Source organism: Centruroides vittatus, unplaced genomic scaffold, assembly GCF_030686945.1.
Source record: "Centruroides vittatus isolate TY-2023 unplaced genomic scaffold, ASM3068694v2 scaffold_752, whole genome shotgun sequence".
Lineage (NCBI taxonomy): Eukaryota > Metazoa > Arthropoda > Arachnida > Scorpiones > Buthidae > Centruroides > Centruroides vittatus.
Window position 1 is genome coordinate 2,023,021 of NW_027122716.1, and position 16,557 is coordinate 2,039,577.

Consider the following 16,557-nt stretch of genomic DNA (forward strand, 5'->3'; position numbering starts at 1 on the left):
AATGAAAAAGTCTAAACACTTAAATAATAGAAAATTTATTTCGATTTTATGCTTTAAAATTTATAGTGACAACCCTATAATATTTTCAAAAAAATTAAATAAATAAGTAACTTTTAAAGTAGATATTTGTTTATTAGGATAACTTAATTCTTCTTTAACGAAATGCAAATGCCGATCATCTCTAACTCTATTTTTTACTTTATTTTATTTATTTTTTTGGGATATAATGTAATATCAAATGGTGTCATTCCGAATTCAAATCATGAAGCCAAAATCCATTTTGTATGAGATAAAAATGTGAGAGGAAAAACGTAATACATATTTCAATACAGCAGGCAATGATGCATCTTACACACTATTTTTTCTAAGCGGATAGAATGCAGAAAAAATTAATTTAATAAAAATGTCTTAAGGAAAACGCAGTAGATTTTTTATATATATATATTTTTTTACTTATAACATAATAAACAAAAATTGTTATCACTATTACAGTTTAACTCCTACTTTATATCGAATCATTATAACTAGAAGTATATTATCGAAGCTATGTAAAGCGAGGTATTGAGAAAATTTTAAATATTTAGCTATAAAGAATACATTGTGAAAGTATTACAAATAAAACAACTGTTTACTTGGTTATTTTCTTTATCCATTGTAGATGGCAGCAGTAATTACAAAAGAAAACAAGGAACGTACAAATTATCGATCACTTGCAATTCTTTATTACTGTTAACAAGTGTAATGCATGTATTTTCTTAAACAACAGTGATTAATTCTCCATCAACTGTTTTTCATTATATATTTGAAAATTTCAGTTAATATACATTATTCTAAATACCATTTTTAAAAAAACGGACAAAAATAACTTACAACTTTACATAAGTTCGTATATCTAACCAAGTTATGATTTAATTTTAAAGACTTTTATCTCGACAATTTAAAGATTAAAAGACTGATTATTAGTTAATAAAAGATCAATCTTAAATTTATTATAACTTCTTATATAAAATAGGAAAATAAAAATTTCATTATCTCATTGTTAATGTATACAGGTCTACACAGTCAAACTTCATTAATACAAAATCAAAGGGACTTAAAAACTGGCACTTTGTATTAAGGACACTCGTTAATATTGAAATGTCTATCCTCTCTCGTCCACGGGGTGGCAAATCTACCTCGCATTAACGAAAACTTCGCATAAACCGATAACGTAATAATGAGGTTTGACCGTACCTTTCATGTCACTATTTTGTACGTTATATGTAATTAATAAAATAATGTAATGTTCAGTACTCCATGCTGTGTATTATTCTTTAGTATAATTAAGGGGTTGATTCAGAATATCGTTTCGTAATTTTGGGAGTGGGTGGGATACGTGGATTGTGATGAAAGTCGAAAAGTGTAAAAAAGCGTTACATCATTTATGGACGAACACTAACAGGAAAAAATATATATATATAAAGCTACACTAAATATTTGAAATTATGAAGAATGTTAAAAATAATACATATTTGTGGAAGTTGCAATAAAAATACAACTTATAAATACAGTAAACCCTGGATTTAACGGATAAATTGGGAGAAAGGTGTGTCCTTTATTGATGAAAATTCGTTAAATTCATTTTAAAAACATATATTATAACGAACTTAAAATATGTAAGATATGTTAAAAATTTGTTATGACAGTCTACATCAAGGCTATGAATAAAATAATACAGTAGAGCATCGATTATCCGACTTAATTGGGGACTGGGGTTGGTCGGATAACTGAAAAGTCGGATAACCAAAAAGTATGAAAAAATACATTATTAGTATAGTGTATTAGGCCTGGTTTAAATACTAGCTTCCCTTTCATGGTAGAGCCAGTGCTGCCAGCTAAAACATGCAAAAATTTAACAAAAATAATATTAAAGTAGCCAAGACATAACTAAATATTGTAGCGCCACATCACTAGCGGATATTTGAATTTGCCGACTAGAACGCGGTCGGTTAACCGATAAGTCGGATAATCGATGCTCTACTGTATTTCAATGTAGGCTACATTTCGTCATTTATACTCATTGGCTCATTGTTCTAACGTTTTAGCACTCTTTATTCGTGAACAAAAAATGTTTTATATTTTTCTTACAAGACAAATTTTTGTCCGTTAGACCCGAAGCCCGTTAAATCGGGGTCTGTTAAATCGAGAGTTTACTGTAATCTTATGTAATGATCGTAAATGTACAGTATATCTTCATTATTCTGATTATAAGAAATGTGAAGAATAAATGTAAATTTTCTTTATTTATTTTAAAATTAAACAGCAACATTTCATTAAAAATAGTATAATAATTTTTAATAGATTTTATTGAAAATTATCAATTGAAATTGTTAGGTAAATACATAAACTATACACTTTTTAGTTTTTCAATGGGCAATTATTTTAGTTTACTTATTTAATCGAAATAAATCCTACAAGACCCGATCTTAAAAAATTTTAAGTCGATTTAAAAATAAAATTTTTATTACATATTCAGTAAATATCAATAAATATTACATATATATGACCTGAAAGAATCTACAAAAATTATTTCTACTCAACAACTTATGCAATTACCAATTAAATATTAGCATTTGTATCAAAATGTCACATACAAAAATTATATTTTTCAAACGAATAAAATTCACAATAGGTCCAATTTTAATTTAGAAATTGATTTGACAGGCATACGAGAGGAATAACTTCCGATAATACGAATACTGTTATCAACTTTTACTACTTTTACACTACCAAAATGAGACTTTAAAACATGTTTTGACTGTGCATGATGTATTCTTAAATTAATATAAAATATATAAAATGGCTACGAGAAAATTTAGGGCTTAAATCTAATACAAATCGTCTGTGGTTTATTTAAATCAAAACATGGTATAGGATATTGCAGCAATGAAAGAAAATTGAATATTTAGAATTAATAAGCGTATACGACTGTTCTATATAAATTTTATAATAAAAATCTATTTTAGAGAATCCACGAAGTGCCTTATCCTATAGATGATATCACTAAAGAAAGATTTGAAAAAGGTGCAATGGTTCAGGCCAGACAAAGTGACACAAGTACTGTACAGTACAGTACAATATTACGTATATGGGACAAACATGTGAGAGATTTCACTCCTTTAACTTTAGCCCGAGCAATTTTTTTTTTGTGTGTGTTTTGCAATTTCATTATTGTAAATACCTCATTAAAACTATTGTTTTTATCACCCTCTTCAAACTCAACCTCACCAATCCTCCTCACCCCCTGAAAAGCCCGAGCAACGCCCGGCATACGCAGCTAGTTTTTATGTTAATTAAATATATGACATAATGGAGAATTTCTGTATTATTTTTATTAGAAAAAATTTAATTTTCTTAATATCTTGGAAGTATTTTAGTATTGTACATTCATTTAAATGGGATATCAAATCTACAAGAAATGTTTGAAAATATATGAAATTTTAATCTGAGATTCTGATTTTAATAATGCAAAAAAAAAATTTTCTAAATGAAAAATAATACTGAAAATATTTTTCTACGCTTAATCATCTGATATTAAAGTAGAAAAGAATATTATAGAATTTGACATTTCCTACGAATGTGACAAATCTTTGAGATTTTGGTTTTAGGAAACAGTATTATTTGATCTACATATGTTACGCAAGGTAAGCTACAAGATTAAATGAATTATACTGCCACCTCAAATTTTTACTGCTAAAAATAGGACCTATCTACTATGGGTTAGCCGAATGAATGATGAAGCTAAGCCGAACTAAAAAAATTACGAGAGAAGTTCGAATTCCTTTTGTAATTGGATTCCTTGAGGGCAGAAAAATCTTTCTTATTAAGCAGTCATTCGTCAGATCCGAATATTACCTCGTACTTAATAATACTTATAACAGTCTTCATTAAACAATTAATTTTAATGATTTCATCAATAAGTATTTACAGATGAATGATCAAGAAAGAACGGTATAGTAATTCATTCCGAGCTTCAATTGTTAACCACATCTTGAAACAAAGAAGTATTTCACATATTTTTTAATCTTCAAAAATTAAATTTATCGTAATAAATTTTGCTGTCCAGTTAGGTATAATTTTATAAAACAGTAGTTTTATTTGGTTTATAATAGTTTATATATTAATATGTATGTTAAATTTCTTTGGTCGCGATTTCCATTTCCAATGAAAGAAAAAGAAAGATCAATTTCATTATACGACATTCCAATTAATACGATAAACTTAATATCACAAACAGTTAAGGTGAAGGCAAAAATCTTTGGCTTAATCATTTTTGAAAAGTCATAAGATTTTATTTTCATGCAAATAGAAGAATTTTATGTCGCAACAATCTTTATTCTTCAGTTTCGAACCGAATCTGAATTACTATGAATCACAACTATAACTTTTTACGGATACATGGATTAGGACAGGATCTCATCCTTAATCCATTCTGGTCGATCTTATTGGGGATTAGCACTATCTTTTATGAGCAAAACTGATGCTGACAAAGCCCACAATGTGCTGGTGCCTTACAAAATAAAAAAAAACGAATCAATGTAATCCAATTATTGAAAACTTTTGAGTATATTTTTCAAAATAAAATTGATTTGATCATTTAAAATGACTAAATTTTACAATCTTATCTAAATTAGTGAATGAAATATTTTTCACGCATTAATTTAGATAACATACAGTAAACCCCCGCTAACTCGGACAAATTTCTTTGAAAAAGTTATCTTAAGTTATGAAATTACTGTACAAATTTCTTTGTACAGTAATTTCAAATTTCAAATTATAATTACTCGTTAATCATAATTTTTCTATAGTGTTTTTAATATCCGGAAGTCTGAGATACTGTGCGGTATATTCATGTAGTCAGTAAATTACTAACGACTATAGCTGTACATTTCTGTACTGTATACTGTACTGCCATAAAAATTTTTGAGCTCGCTTCCTATAATAATAAATTTTAGTAGTTTAGTGTGGGGGACACGATTTCGTTCACCCTCTTTGAAGTTTAACAACTTAAGCTGTGCATTTTGTGAAATTTTGCAGGGAGGTTTGTTTATCAGGGGAATTGATGCTATTAAGTTTTGGTGATTAAAGGTCGAGGTCGGACTTAATGACGATTTTACTCGTTATCAGCATTTAAAATTTTTTTATAAAATTCACCCCTACCCTTAAAATTAAGCTTTTTGCCATTTTATTTAATAGTTAAAAATTTAAAACGTTTATAATAATAAAATATGATAACAGATGACGCCACTAAATGTTGCCGGGAAAGTTAAGCAAGTCGTTGCTGACTTTTTTTTAAAAAAGAAACTATGTATTTTCAAGTATCGGCTTGTCACCGGTGAACTTTTTAAACTGTTTTGCATATTTTTCCAGAGACGTAGCCTGTAATAAAAGGTCGTCTTTGTAATGGAAGACTGTTGTTCCTGGTGATTGGATATGACAAGAAATGAAGGCATTTTAGTCTTTTCTACATGTTTTTTATGTATAAAAATCGTCAGCCAGTTTAAACCAAAAAAAAAATGAATTAAACGTTACTAACAGGCGCACGGCGTAATCATGCCGTTAATATATACAGTACATATAATGTATATTAAATTTATTTTATGTTTCAATATGGCTTGTATTTGTTTTCGTTACAAGAATTATGTAACGCTATGTTTATACTTTTCAAGTACTATACCATCCTCTAATAACGCTCCATAACACTTTGAACATACCAACACCCAAAATTATGTAAGGTATATCTTTGATTAAACCTCTTAATTGCCCTAAGAAATAATATACAAAACATATTGAATGTTACATTATTTTATTAATTGCGCACACAGCAGTGGCATAAACAGTATGGTTCGCTATACAACTCTTCCTAAACAAAAGTGAATCATTCTGTTACCCGAGGTTTGATCCTAGTATTACGTAATGTTTTTGTAGATTCCCATCCCCTTCTAATTCATTGTAACGATTACTTGCAATTACTCATCCACCCATATCTGCGTTACATAATTTATGAACAGTCATACTATGTTCATAAAACAAAGAATAATTTAAAGTTAATTGCGTTGATTGGTATGCGCGAGATCGATACTTGGGATAAAAAAAATATGATGGAGTGTAAAGATTTTAAAATAAAACCGCACTATAATAACCGGATATGCCGCCCCATTATTATCGTCTGGAATAGAAATCATTTTCAAATGTAGAGTTGCCAGATACTTGAAGATACCGGAAAATCTGGCAACTCTGTTTTCATTTCAAACAACTATAAACACGAAAGTAATTGGGAAAATACTTAATTAGATTAGCAAATAATACAAATTAACAAATAACACGCTATTAGAGACATTTGTAGTATTCGAATTTATTTTTTTATCAACGAAATATTCCAGTTTTCAAATCTTGAATATCTTCTACAGTAGTATTTGAGTATTCGCCCATCTCTATTAATAAACATATCCCTACTGTCAAAATATATCAAGCTTACGACGAACTTTTAACTCAAAATGTAATGTAATTACTTTAAATTTTCGATTAAATCTTGGAAGCGAGAGAAAAATAATGGTGGCACTTCCAGTTTGATGGAGTGCGAAGACTTGTATGATTAGCAGGATATAGATCACGTGCTTTATATGAAAATGATTTTGATTGGCTATGTGTGACATTTTTCGACGCTTACTCCTATATATGTAGATAGATAAATTTTAAAATTTTAATGAGAATTGTAAATATGTTATTAATAATGTAATACTATTGACATCTATCAATCTGATTGCAGTCATAAGATTTGATATATGGCAACATATTCTTTAACCTTTGCTTCTATTAGTCTATTTCAGGGGTGGCCAAACCTTGTCACTCTAAGAGCCATATTCTACGTATTATATATATATATATATATATATATTATCGGTAGATGTCCGTTATACAGGAGCCACAATAAGGGTGTATTATAGAACAGCAATGTGGTTCACGAAACGTAGTTTGGCCACTGTGTACAGTATAATTACTAAAACACATTTTGTGACTATTGCTGTGAGAAATCGAATTCGAATTCATTTCGGAACACAAACTTTTATGTGGTTGACTCGTTACCGCTCAAAGAATCTAACAGAACCCATGAACATGAAAAAAAACGCTCTTCTAGTACATATAGCACGAAAAGAGTTATAAATAAATAAATATTAAACATATTTACAATAATTAAAAAACGTTAAATTTCTAAATTAACATATTATAAAACAATTTCATATTTACTGAATAATTACATAAAGAAAATAAAAGTTCTACAGTTAAATCTTACAAAAATTTCCTTATAAAATTATAATAATCAGTAGAATAATTCCAATACGTAGATTAATTTTAAAATGAAAAATATAATGTTATATAATATGATGATGGTCTATGTAGTATTAAAGAATTATTTTTTTTCATACGGTTATTACTTAATTTATAAGACATTTAGCTGTAAAAACCATATGCTAATTAAGGAAGCATGTAATGTATGATAAAGTTAATTTATTTACTTCGTTATCAAAATCCATAAAAATTAAGCAAATACTTCAGATGGATTCATGTTTAAACATATTTCTAAATTTTTAATTAGCCACACACATACTAATTACACTAATAAACTAGCAAAAGATGACTTTACTTGACTAGTATGACCCGATGATCCGTTAAGAAAATAACTTTTTTCCAAGTTTAGATTGGATATTTTATCATAACTTTATTAACTATTTTTACAGGATACAGGAACAATTTTAATGTAAAACTTGTGATGTATTTGTGAAATAAGTAAGTGTTCTATTACACTTATTTGCTGCTATAGTCTAAAAACTAAGCTATTTTTTTCTGGTTTCAGTTTAGTTTTGAAAGCATTTTAAATAAGAAAATTTAAAAAAAAAATGTTTCTAGCAAAGTCAAGTGTTAACAGCAACACTTTATTTTTTCATAGGGAAAAAAACTATTAAAATAACAACTTGTTTTAATGAATTCTTATAATTGCGATCTTTCAATGATAAGACTACTATCGATATGCCTTAATATATATTCTCTCACCATCATTTATTCTATTCTTCTTTTTTTATCTTGTTAAAAACACTTGATTTTCTAAAAATGCACTTTTCTTTTCGTCTTAAATAAAATTCTATTTTTTTCCTTCTCCTTTTGTTGTGTTCATCAACACAGCAATTTTTCTTCCTTTGTAATCCGTAAAGCTTACTTTTGTATTAAGAAAGTTCTATAATCTATGAATATATGTACTAAAAAAAAAAAACATTTAATGGCTTACAGTAGATGATTAATTATTCATTATTTTAAAAAAATAGCATGGTAAAGATTCATAAAAATTTCATAAAATATGCTATAAATAATCAGTGGTAATACTTTTTTAAAGACTTGTTGAAAAGTTTTCAAAATATATACAAAGGCTTAAGCATTGTAAATTCTTTTTTTTATAGTATAAAACTACTCAAAATATATGCAAATATACTACCTTAATAAGATCATTCGACTATTTATAGTAGATATGCGTAAAAATTCAGGAAAAAATTAGGATTTTAATAATTTAAAACTGAAATATATAGACTTTTTTCGGTGATTTATAATGCTTTGAGATAAATTGGCAAGTTTTTATAGTTGTATATTAATAATATATTTGAATAATTCTTAATACAATAACTTACTGAAGACGGATAATGCTTATTAAATAATCTGTTAAGAATATATTGTTTGAAGATACGACACAGAAAAATTAATCTAGGCCCTCATACTTAATTTACCTAAAATGTTTAATAACAATTATCATTTATTGTTGTAAGAATGCGCTTATCTCTTATCCAGGTATAAAATTTAAATGAGATAAACCTTAAAAAAATATCGGGTTTTTTTTTACCTGTATGTATGGACTGTCGTGTTTGTTCATCCTCTTTGAAACTTAATAACTCTTGTGCCTTTTGTCGAAAATTTCTGAAATTTTACAGAAAGGTTTATGTATTAGGGGGATTGATGTTATAAAATTTTGGTGGTTAAAGGTCGAGAGGGTGGGGAGATAAAGGGGATCGTATGTCATATCTCGAGTAGGGTCGGACTTAATGACGATTTTACTCGTTATTATCATTTACAATTTGAGTGCAAAAATGGTCCATTCTTGGGGGGTCATTTTTTGACCGATTGCCTTTGTTATATATAGACTAATAGCCGAGAAAGTAAAACTAAGAAGCAATAAGAAAACAAAATCTTTCGTAAAAAATTATATTTTTATTTTTGAAAAATGTATTATAAATAAATTGATTTATCATTATAAGATAAAATAGATAAGGCAGAGACTATACAGAAATTCATGAATTTTTTTGTGATTATCTTAAGACATTTCAAATGAATGGAAGAGGAAAAGAATTAATTCTATTAATTAAATATTTAGCTTATTAATAAAGTATTTGTATAGAAAGACGTTATAGAAAATTCTTTTCTGTAATTATTTATCTTTAAAATTAATTGAAATATTTATTTGTTTCAAATTAAATCATTTTAATTTAGATCTAGCAATAATAATATTAGATTCAATTTAATTTAATTTAAATAAATAAATAAATAAATAATATTAAAAACGAAAATTAAAATAGAAATTTCCAAAATTATTAAATATTTAAAGTAAGAGAAATCCAATTTTTCTTTACAGTATCGACGTTTTCTCTAAATTTTGTAACTGGAAACTTAGAATTATCCTTAGCTTTAATAACTTATCACAGTGCAATTTTAAGACCCTTTAATGAATGCATAAATAATACGATCATCCGATAATTTCTGTATGCAAATATATAAATATATTCAACTCAACTTTATTGGACAATCGGGAATTCCTTTAATTCGGAGATTCAAATTAATCAGCGAAAATTATGATTTATTTAAAATTTTCTTTAACTTTTAACTTAATTCTATTGATAAAAACAATGGAAAAATATAAGCAGAGAGTTTAATTTTTCGATATTTTAAATAATTGTTTGCCGCTATAACAATAAATACTGAAACAACTGCTTTATATTAAATAAATAAATAACTTACCACACTACATTTTTTAATTACGATGCTTTTAAATTCATTTAATGGCTATTTATTATTATTTTAATACATTTAATAATTGAAATGTTTCATATTTATTATCAATTTATAAAAATAAACATTTAGATTGTTCGATAGAGGAAGAATAAATCTTTAATTTTCATGCAGTGAGATCAAAAGGAGAGACGACAATCATCACATAAATGGAAAAATGTCTTCCGTTGATACAATAATATCTAATTTTATATGTGTTTAGCTTATATACAATTCCTTAATAGCGTGACACAGGATGCCGTAGAGCCAGGAACCATTTCGAAAAAAACAGGATTTATCGAATGACAAAGCTGATATATTCGAATATAATTCAATTCCAACAACAAATTTTAGCCATTCCTCTGAAATCGAAGAGGAGGGAAAAAAGTAGATTGCTTTGGTATAGGTGATGGACGGGTCGGCTACGATATAAACCGTATTTTCTAGCTGAGCGATCTCTTATATCTTCCTTCACAAACGGAAACGTCTTCCAAAAGATAGGGGCGCCATAGGATGGTTGTCCCAGGAGTACAACAAAGCTACGTCACTAAATCTGGTCGTTACTTTCCGGAACTGGATAACGTTTAATGGCACTTCAGTTGACTACACGGCCTCGCAATTTCCTTCGTTTATACTTCAACGGTGCTGACATGTCGTTCACTCTCTTAGTTTCTCGTATACCGTTCTATAGGTACAAATAGGATACAGTAGATTGTTATTTTCCAAGCTTGGAAAGCTGAAACCAATATTGTGTTTAATAAGTTGGAGTTCGGATTGCTTTCAGGGAATGCAATTTAATACCAAGTAAATCATTGAACTTCAATATGTTCCTCAAATTTTGTCATGGTTGGTATTAATTTGAAATTTTATGAGTTTCGTTGATAAATTCTCAGTTTGGGTGTTATTCCCAAGTTTAAAAATAGCAATCACGTCTGTAACTTTACTATGTTGCCAGCAAATGAAACATTTCGGGTATTAAAATGTCACCCGTATATAACTTTATATTGAACGATAATTAAATTTAACGCTCTAACCATATTTATAAATAACGATACCCTGATGTCACTCTAAATTTTTATAAATAATTTTATAATTTTAATTAAAATACTCATAAGTACGGCTACTTAGGCCGGATGGCCGAGCGGTCAAGGTTAGCAGCCTGCCGCCCTGGGGGACCCGGGATCGAATCCGGACGGGTCGAAAAATCCCCAGGAATTTTTCGGGGGGTGGTGCATCCGGATATGTCCGTCCCTCACCACCCGGCCGCCCCATTGTGGGCCTGACCGAACCCATAATGGGCTTGCTATAAGAGGCCCTCTTAGTGCCCACAGGGTGGAAAGAGTTACAAAAAAAAAAAAAAAGTATGGCTACTTGTGGTAGTGATATGGGTGCTGGATCTCCAGAAGATTTAGGAATAAAATTTATAAATAAATAAAGACTTTTTTATAAATAAATGGTACTTTATGGTACGCTTAATTTGTCTTCATTTTGATTGTACTTACATCATCCTCCCAAATCACCCCCAGAAGAACAATCTTAGCTACGTCTTAACTGTATTGAAAAATTACATTTTCACGGTGTTTAATTTTATATTATTTTATAAATTTAATTATATAATGGATATGTTTAAATAAAAAAATGTGGGATTATCACGAATATATATTTATATTATCCCAAATAATATATATTTTTCAACATTGATAAACTATTAAAAGCGTGTAGAAATTAAACCTAAATCTATTCTTTTAGTACTTCATTTTGTAAAATTAATTGTTAAATATCATAGTACAGCATTTAATATTACACGCACTATTACAAATAAGTTATATTATACGAAAAATTCGAATTATTTACAATATACTTCAAGTAAAATAATTTTTTAAATTTTAATTTAGCGTTAATAAATACAATGATTTACCCATTTAAAAAGTCTGCACGTCTTCCCATGTTTTATATTTGAATTTTAAACCAAATCAATGAACCTAATGGCACATATTTCAAAATATTCTTTTTTCCTAACACAAAAATCCTTTATAATCATTATGAATGAAAGTGAAATGACAGACGATTAAATTTACGTCAATTAGTATTAATTAATTAATTATTAGGCAAGATTAAGCAAGATTAGAGCCAAATTTTCAGATGTAATTGCCATGAAAAAGAGAATTGCTTCCTTTTGTTCGGCATGCTTCACTCCCTTTCAAAAGGTTGAATATTTCACAAGCAGACGGTGAGATATTATCTCGTATCAAATTACTAGGGAAGAGTCGAGTGAAGACGTTTGATCAATTTTGATAATGATCACAGCCAGGCCAATATCTCATTATTGATCTATTAAAATCTTCATTATATGTAAAAATAATTTTAAAATGCATTTTAGTAGAAACTTTCTTCATATAAATCCATTAAATATTTATCATTTTCAATGGGTACACTTCAAATGAAATTCTAATGGATCCGTGTGATTTGCTTGTTAAACGTAACAAATAGGCTACATAAAACCTGAAGGAAACATTAAATTTCTTATAGTATAAAGATTTTCCTTCGTAAATGTTATATTGAATTCCTATCTATCTAAAACGAGAGCATTCTTAATAGCGATCACAAACAGAAATGATCAAAGTCAGCTTGAGATTTATCGATGGATAAGGCAACTAAGAAATCAAATAAATAAAATATTAAATTTTTCAAAGTAAATAAATATTTTTAGAATTTTTAAGAAGTAAAAATATAAACAACATGATTTTTTTGTTGAATTTAATATTAAATATAATGGTCTAACAATACGCAAATTGGATTTTTTGAAAGCACTCGTTATAGAGCAATTGTTTTAAATACAGAAGATAAAAATTGAAATTAAACGAGCAATTATTTATTGTGACATCATCACAATTCCGGGCTGGAATTTTTAATTTTTTTTTTTAAATTTAAAAAATATATAATCTTCACCTCAAATACTTTTCCTTACAATAGAGTCGTGCCAGTCATCTATCTAACACCTATCAGGGTAAATTTTTTGAATTGAAATAACGTGACTTCCGGTTAGCATTAGAAATTTATATACAGTTAATCAGGGCCTCCTGCCCCTAAGGCTTCCATATTTGCTCTCGTCTTTCATCTTTCTAACTCCATTCTCGAGATTAAGGAAGGACAGACTGACAACAGACAGACGGACGATAAGAAATCAATTATTAAAATTATAGTATTCGAAATAATCGAAATTTTTTTTAAAAATTTCGTATAAAATTAAATCAGATTGCTCAAATTCTGGTCAAACTTAACGTCAAATTTTAGGGGTTGGTTCCCTAAAATTAATTTGAAATTTTAAATCTGTATCACAGAATAATTGTCGAGACTTCAGAGTACATACAGGCAAACGAACGAGAAGCATTTATATTTATTTTATTTAAATTGTTAATAAATGTTTCATTTATAAAAATTTAAATAAAATAAATAATTTTTTAAAGTTTCTCACATCGAATTATTCGTTCTTATTCTTATTTTTATAAATTATTTTTTAAAAATTTCTAATTAGAAAATTACAATTAATTAATCTCCTGTTGTCAATTCAATTAGCATCTTTATCTGTATAATTTGTCTAAATAACTATGTAAAAATATGCTTAGAATAAATTAGATACGCTATTTTAGATAAATTTTCAGCGACTTTTTTGTATGCGACAATAGACATTTTGAAGGAAATGCTAAGAGGAAAATCGACTAAAGAATCATTCACAGAAAAGAGAAAATTGTAAAGTATAATAGCAAATGTTGCATATCAATTAGCATTTAAATGATGCCATAATATATAATAGGGACCAACATAATAACTTTGATGACAAACCCTGCAATGAAGGAAAATATTGATATAATCATCAAATAAATTGAAATCGAATTCAAAGAAACCAATTTTATTTCTCGACAAACCAACTCCGAATAAACAAACATTCTTTGTTTCTAGTGAAATTTTTCCATGTTTCCATATTTGTTGAGTGTACAGATATATTTGATCAAGCCAATAAATGTAACAAAATAGCCCATAACTTTAATAAATTAACACGTGAAATTTTTGTAAAACAAATAAAATAAAATAAATAAATAAATTCTTCATATTCGAAATGATAGTCAACATTTTTATGTAAAGTAATAAACTTCTCCTTGATCTACTTAAGAAATTAAAATGAAAAATCCCATACACGTACTCTTTCATTTAATAAAAGTCAATATATCTAGAAAATTAAGTTTAATAATAAATTCTCTCGTTCGTCTAACGAGAAAGATTACTCAGCTCCTAACATTTTTCTAATATAAAAATCTTTTAAAGCGCAAATATTTCTAGAAAATGAACTTATTGAAAATTAAATATAGAAAATAAAATAATAATTTTTTATAATTAAATTTTTATTAAACTTTATTTAATAAAAATGTAATGTAAAAGCTAAAAAGTTCTATCGATTGTCACAACTTAGATGTGCTTAACAACAGTTTAGAACAGCTTCGTATTATTTAAATATAATAATGTTAAAATATATCATTATTTTAAATATATACAGGGAAGGAAATATATTGGATGTGTATCATTCCGAAGTCGTAGTTAAGAAACGAAAATTCTTCAAAATTCGATGTTTGAATTATGGGGGGGAAGAAAAACTTCGAAAATTCAAAACGTAATATCATATGACGTCGTGTGACGTTTTTTGTTTCCTTTTATCATCTCAAATTTCTTGCAAAAGTGTCGGAAATTTGAAAGGTTGGGGTTTAAAAAAACATATTAGGGTTTCGAAACTTTAATTTATTAATTTTTAGTATATAGGTATACACAGTAATACAATACAGTAAAGAAACTTTACAGTGCAAAATACATTACACTATTTTTATTAACATAGTAACATTTTTACTTCCCCGGCTCTGTTATATATATATATATCAAAGGGAAAGTAAGACGAGAAATGCAAGGTTTTTACATTTTTGGATTCAGTGGACCCCGAAACGTCGAGGAAAAAAAAATATTGGGAGTTTTTTTCTGTATGTATGGACGTTTGTGTTTGTAGGGGGCACGATTTTGTTCACCCTCTTTGAAACTTAATAACTCCTGTGCTTTTTGTCGAAAATTTCTGAAATTTTGTAGGGAGGTTTGTGTGTTAGGGGGATTGATGTTATTAAATTTTGACGGTTAAAGGTCGAGAGAGTGAGAAGATAAAGGGGATCGTGTGTCGTATCTCGAGTAGAGTCAGACTTAATGTTGACTTTACTGGTTATTAGCATATACAATTTTTATATATATATATATATATATATAAAAGTCGTCCCTACCCACGAAATTAAGCTTTTTGCCATTTTATAATAATTAAAAATGTAAAAAGTGTTTTTAATAAAATATCGTAACACATGGCGTCACACGCAATTTTAAATGCTGCCGGGAAAGTTAAGCAACTCGTTGCTAAATTTTTCTGTTTGAATTGACAAATGGGAAGGATTAACTGGCAAACCTCCCGTGTTCACGACATGAGTTTAAATATATCTTATAATTTTCTAATGCATGTTCCATATATATCATTTGCTATTTCGTAATGAACACGAAACTATTTTCTTCGCGCATGAACATCGGTTCCATTCTTACACAAGAAAAGACTATACCTATTAATAAAGACGACTTTTTTCCACTTTTAAATATTAACAAACCGATATTACCACGCAATGCATGACAAATTGCATTAATATTTAACAGTAGATCATCTTCTAATCACTATGAATAAAATATTATGATATTGACTGGAATATAAACACAATTATTCATTTATAACAATGTAGAATAAGATAAACCAGAATTAATTTTGATGGATTTATAATTAAAATCGTATTTAAGAAAACATTAATTAATATGTATAGGTAGAAATTAATAAATGATTTGACTTCGAATCCTAATCATTATTTATATGAATTGGTTATTTATATTGTTATTAATTAAATATTCTTTTTAGTTATTTATTTATTTTTGTATCATGTTTAAGGCTATATATATATATGTAATAAGGCATTGAAATCATATAAATAACCTCTAGATGTCTCCTAGCCATTACATTTATGTATAAAAATACACGATTTTGTGAGTATAATTACAAAATATTTCGTACACTTAATACATTAAAAAACACTGTATTAACACTTAACACTAACAAAAACACTATATTAACACTTAAAAACACACTGTTAATAAAATACATTTAACACTCGTGTTAAGTGTTAACTGTTAACAGAGGAAATAATGTTTTTATTTTTAGATTTTATGACTTTTTAAGGATAATTTGTTAATTTTTTTTTAAATTTTACGGAAGAAAATCGATTAAAATAGTCAATAATCAGTATTAATTTATTAAATAATACATTAGATACTCAGTTTATTTTTTAAAAAGAAAAGTTGATTTTGGAATTA

At 27.5% G+C, this 16,557-nt stretch overlaps 1 protein-coding gene across 4 annotated transcripts in view; it reads right to left on the reverse strand.

The window, feature by feature from the left end:
- The window catches only part of LOC136989690 (LIM domain-binding protein 2-like), a 118,933-nt gene that overhangs the window by 55,030 nt on the left and 47,346 nt on the right, over nt 1-16,557 (reverse strand). The window lies entirely within an intron of this gene.